Raw genomic sequence first — 5,051 nt, 5'->3', positions numbered from 1 at the left:
CCACCACAGCCTCGACCTGCTGGGCTCCGGCGATCCTTCCGCCTCAGCCTTCCAAGTAGCCGGAATTGCAGGCGCGCGCTACCACGCCCAGCTCATTTTTTGATTTATTGTAGAGATAAGGTCTCACTGCCCAGGCGGGTCTCGAACCCGCGACCTCAAGCAATCCACTCGCCTCAGCCTCCCAAAGGTGCGGGATTACAGGCTGAGCCACCGAGCCCAGCTGACTCTCTTTCAACACTGTTTTCTCACAACTCTGAGTCCTAGTCTCTCCTGTTGCTGGGTCCCTGATTTGGGAGGAAAAGTTGTGATAATTCAGGGACATGCAAATTAACCTGCATTTCTACTTTCAGGAATTATCTTCAGATAAGATCCCAAGGGAAGAACCCCGAGGCACTAAACCCTAATGGATGTGCAGATATTGGCAGCTGAGAAGTGTTTTGGAATACAGAGAGGTCTTTCCTTTAAATATCACCACTTAAATATAAAAAATGGCCACCTGTTCATTATCACCCCAGAAAGGAGCTCACAATCCAGGCTCTGCCATGCATCATCTTTGCGCGTCTGTGGAAACACAGAATAACCTTTTATTTAGTTTGAGTTCACTGAGGACAAACTAAAACAGTTACTCTGGCAGTTTCATAATTAACTTGATAGACCAGAAAACTGGTTAATCCTGAATCTCAAGTGACTCTGCATCTAAGAACAATGGTTAAACTTAACAGCCGAGAAAAAAATTCAACTCTCGCTGATAATTAAAAGCCCACTTCTGCCTTCTTTACTAGGTTAATCTGCAAGGTCTGGGCCTTTGGCCTCTAGTCTCAGCTCTATGATGCTCTTGCGCTAGTTTCTACCAAGTCACATGTGAAATCTGGAGATCTCACTGAAGCCTGGAATTAGTCTTGTGGCCATAAGCGGAGCGCCCCTGCTGTGAGCAGCTGTCTGTCCATCTTGTCTTCGCCTGCTGTGCGATACTGTGTGGCAGGGTCTCTATGATGAGTTTCACCTCTTTATTTCAGCTGCATACTCTATTTCCCCTGCTGGATTTGGAGGCTTGCTTTGAACTCCTGCCCAGTCGACTAGGGTCTTGTCAACATGCCCAGCACTTGACATTCTCTATAATTTGGCAGCTGGAGGCTGCCTCCCTTGGTTCCAGCCACTGACGGGGGTCTTGTTCCAAATTAAATGGACCACCCTGAACTCTGAGGCTGCTGTCCACCTGACTCTGTATCTTGCCTGGTGACCCCCGGGGGTTTTCCTTCCCTGCAGATGGGATCCTCATTAACACCAGGGATATTTGCAATTAATACCCCTGTGAGCCATAATGTAAATTGCCTTTTAGCCCTGGGAGGAGGGCAACTCTGTAGCCAGCCGGTCTTCTTCTCTACCCCCGATTCTGCCCCTTCCCAGCTCCCTGTTCCCACCCTTGCCTTCCACGTGCCAAGGCTCATCATGCCCTGCTATTCACAATATGAAACTGATGCATTAAGTTTCTGGTTTGTGTAAATTCGCTTTATAGACACAAGATTTAGCATAAGAGTGATTTAATATTTCTGCTGGGTCTCTATTATGTTCAGCAAAGCATATACACTTATAGAATAAATATCTGGAGGTCTGTAGTTCAAGGTAATATATCTCTAAGGCAGAAGTTGACAAACCAATATTAGGCTGTACTCCCTTCTAAAGTTCATAGTAGAAATGCAGCCAAGATTGATGAACTCTCAAAGATAAGCTGAAGGAGAGGATACTCAGCTACTCTTTGTCTGGGAGCAAAAATACAGAAGAAAAGATGCCCATTGTTTGATTTGTCAGGCTTCTGGGGGAAGCCAACTCTGAGGGGACTCTTCTTTTGGGGTCATTTGTGTGGAAAACAACAGCACGTAGGAACTTGTTGAGAAGAGTAGAAGGAGGGGAGAAGAAATAATTGGTCATTATGAGATATGCTGTTGATTGGAAAGCATTCAGTGAGTGCTTAATAGAGCACAGTCCACTCGAGTAGGCTCTCAAAAGTCATGTGCATCTGCTTAGCCCAATAATAAGCTTGATTGAGAATTGCATTATTTCCCGAGTTTTGAATCTGAAAACAAACAAAACTTGACACAAAAAAATCAGTACTAAAGAAAATCTGATGTCTTCTTGATGAATCAAGTTTGTGCAGTGCCTTTGATGGGTCAATGATAAAACTAGAGAATAGGCCAGCTTATCTTCAAGTCACTTCTTCCTATTTAGATATTTAAATATATTCACACACCCTCCTCTTCCACAGACCCATCTTCTTCTCCTGACCCTGTCTCAGATCCAAATGTTGACACGTTTTTCTCCTTTGTCCCCGCTTATTTCTCTGTTCAACAAATGCTTATGGGGTATTCTTACCTGCCTTTCCTCCCCCATCGGAGAACTGAATGCTACACTTGGCGGGTACCCTGCTGCAAAATCCACCTAAATTTTAAGCAAAAGCTACAAATTCAAGGAAGACACGGAATCAAGATCAAGAAATTAAGCTCCAATGCTTGTCCTTCAAGTATCAAAGAGTAGATCAGAGAAGGTTCTTTTTGGAGTCAGAGATGCTTTCCTGACTCCATAAAGTTATTTTATAGAGTTGATAAGTAATTTCTCCTACCAGGAAGAGCTGTAGAACTCTTAGGGCTCTGTATAGCTCTGCTTTAAAGTTTGTGTAAGCTGAGCCCAGCCCACCATGTTGGCATCAGACAATCAGTCCAAGGAGCTGAGATAATAGAATTAGGCATGAATATCATATTTTACAGATCAGTTCAATTGTAATTTGATCTTGTGGTGACTGTTTATTGCCATGGCTGCTGGCGTGGGCTCTATCATGGCGAAATGGTTGACCGACCAGGCTGAGTTACACATTGGTAAGTTATCTATTTTTTTTCACCTCCATACAAGAGCACAGAGAGGAGCCTTTGTCTATTTACAGAAATGTTGAGGCCCACATTCTATACAAGGTAATGGAAAAAAAAGTTGGGCAATTGATGTCAAACAGGCTTACATTTAAGTCTTGGGTGAAAATATCTGGAGTCCTAACTCTAATGCTTAGAATTTAAACAACATATGAAAGACTAATTTGCTAAAAATACTCAAACATAAGCCTGTTTTATTAGTTTCTTTTTATGGCATCTGATATTCCTGTGTCACTTACACTATCTATTCTCATTCAAATGCTAGTTTACCAGACAAGAGGGTAACTGGGCAGCATCGAAATTGTACTTTTCAAAATGTGCTGGGTCTCAGTAAAATGGTTGCAGTGATTGGAGAAAAATATAGATAATATGTTGAGAAAAATATTTTCTAGAGAAGGTCTTCAGAACAAAATCATACTTTGCTAAAATGCAGACTTTGGAGTTTCAGACTAAAAGAAAGAAAGAAAAGAAAAGAAAGAAAAATGGTCAAATGTTAACATTATTTCTTGACATTTGTATATAGTTTTTCTAAAATGTACTCTTTTTTGGTATTGAGTTCTATAAATTTTGATAAATATATAGTCATGGAACTACCTCACAATCAAGATGCAGAAACATTCCTTTACCCCCCCCCCCCCCCCCCCCCCCCCCCCCCCAGGACTCCATGTTTCTCCTTTGTAGCAAAACATTCTTCACACCCTGACCCTTGGCAATGGCTACTTTGTTCTCCACACCTATCAATTATATACTGATAGGATAACAATGCAGAAAACAACCACTAACACTTTGTATTGTACTTAAAATATTTTAAAAATTGAATTTAAAGTTAGATGAACATAATTGCTGCAGACATAAGGGAAATTTCTTTAAAAAAGGCTTTCAAGAATTAAACATCTGAAATTCTGAGCCATGAGCTGAATAAAAATATGAATTTGAGGAGGAAAAAAATAAACATTTCTGACAAAGTAAAGCTTGTTCATGTCAATTTATAATAAAGAACTTTAGAGTCAGCTTAAATATGTGAAGTGAGCAAAATGAATTGGTCTGTTGATAAAGATTATTTCCTTATAAGAATCTTTTTGTCCACTATACCTTACTTTCTCAATCTTCCCTTCAAACTAAATCATCTGTTTTCCTTCCATATCTCACAGTATTTCTTTTTTGAGCACTTTAATCCCTTGTAATTTTATCTTAATAATTACTTAATATCTATGTTCTTCACTAAATTACAAGCATCAGGCACAGGTGTTCAATCATATTCTTTTACTGATTAAAAAAACTCTATATTTTGTTTAGGACAAAACGTGAAATCCTTGAGAGCAAAGATCACATCTTTATATTCCCAGATTCTGGTACTGTGCCTGGCAAATAATAAATTTTAAAATGTGTTTCCTTAAGGAATAAAATTGTGAGCGTCAAATGTTATGAGTCACTTGAAGTGAGAAGACCTTTTGGGCACCAATGTCATGGTACCATGGTAGAGTTGACTAACTGTCTACAAAATTTCATGCTCACCTTTTCATAATGTGGAGGTGTTACTGGGAGGCAGTTGCCCAGCCAGGAGGATGTGGACAGGAGGGGATCTTTTTCATTTCATTCATTCATTCATTTATTCATTTATTCACTTATTTACAAAGTCATTATGGCTTCTCCGTATATTTTACTTCACCTTCTACTGACTGTATCCAGCTGTCTCCAAGGCCCCAGGAGATGGTACTTCCCCAAGGTAGGAAGAAGCTGGGCCTCTGAATAACTGCTTGGGGCAATCCTGTTTGGCAACCTGCTAACTTCTCCATGTAACACCTGTTGGGAACCAGCCATAGAGGCCCACTGAGCATTATGGATCAGGAAGGGCCGTTGACCCCAAGACCACTAGGATGCGTTCGGGAGCTATTGACCCCATTTCCTCCCCCTTTCTACTCAGCACTAACCATATTAAGCTCCTGTGAGCTCAAAACATAAAAACTCTGAGACCGGGACGAACACAGCTAACTTTATAAGCTCATTGCTCCCATTCTTCCACAAACTGCAGTTTTGGCTTTCACACAACTTACAATTCAAACTTGGGTCACCTCTAAGAGCCTTAGTATTGGTCAGAGGCTTCTGGGTCATGATCTTAGGATTTATTGAAGG

Source organism: Carlito syrichta, unplaced genomic scaffold (assembly GCF_000164805.1).
Source record: "Carlito syrichta isolate Samal-C Ts95f unplaced genomic scaffold, Tarsius_syrichta-2.0.1 Scaffold302291, whole genome shotgun sequence".
NCBI classification, from domain to species: Eukaryota; Metazoa; Chordata; class Mammalia; order Primates; family Tarsiidae; genus Carlito; species Carlito syrichta.
The sequence above is the reverse complement of the archived record's forward strand: the minus strand, read 5'-3'. Positions refer to the sequence as shown.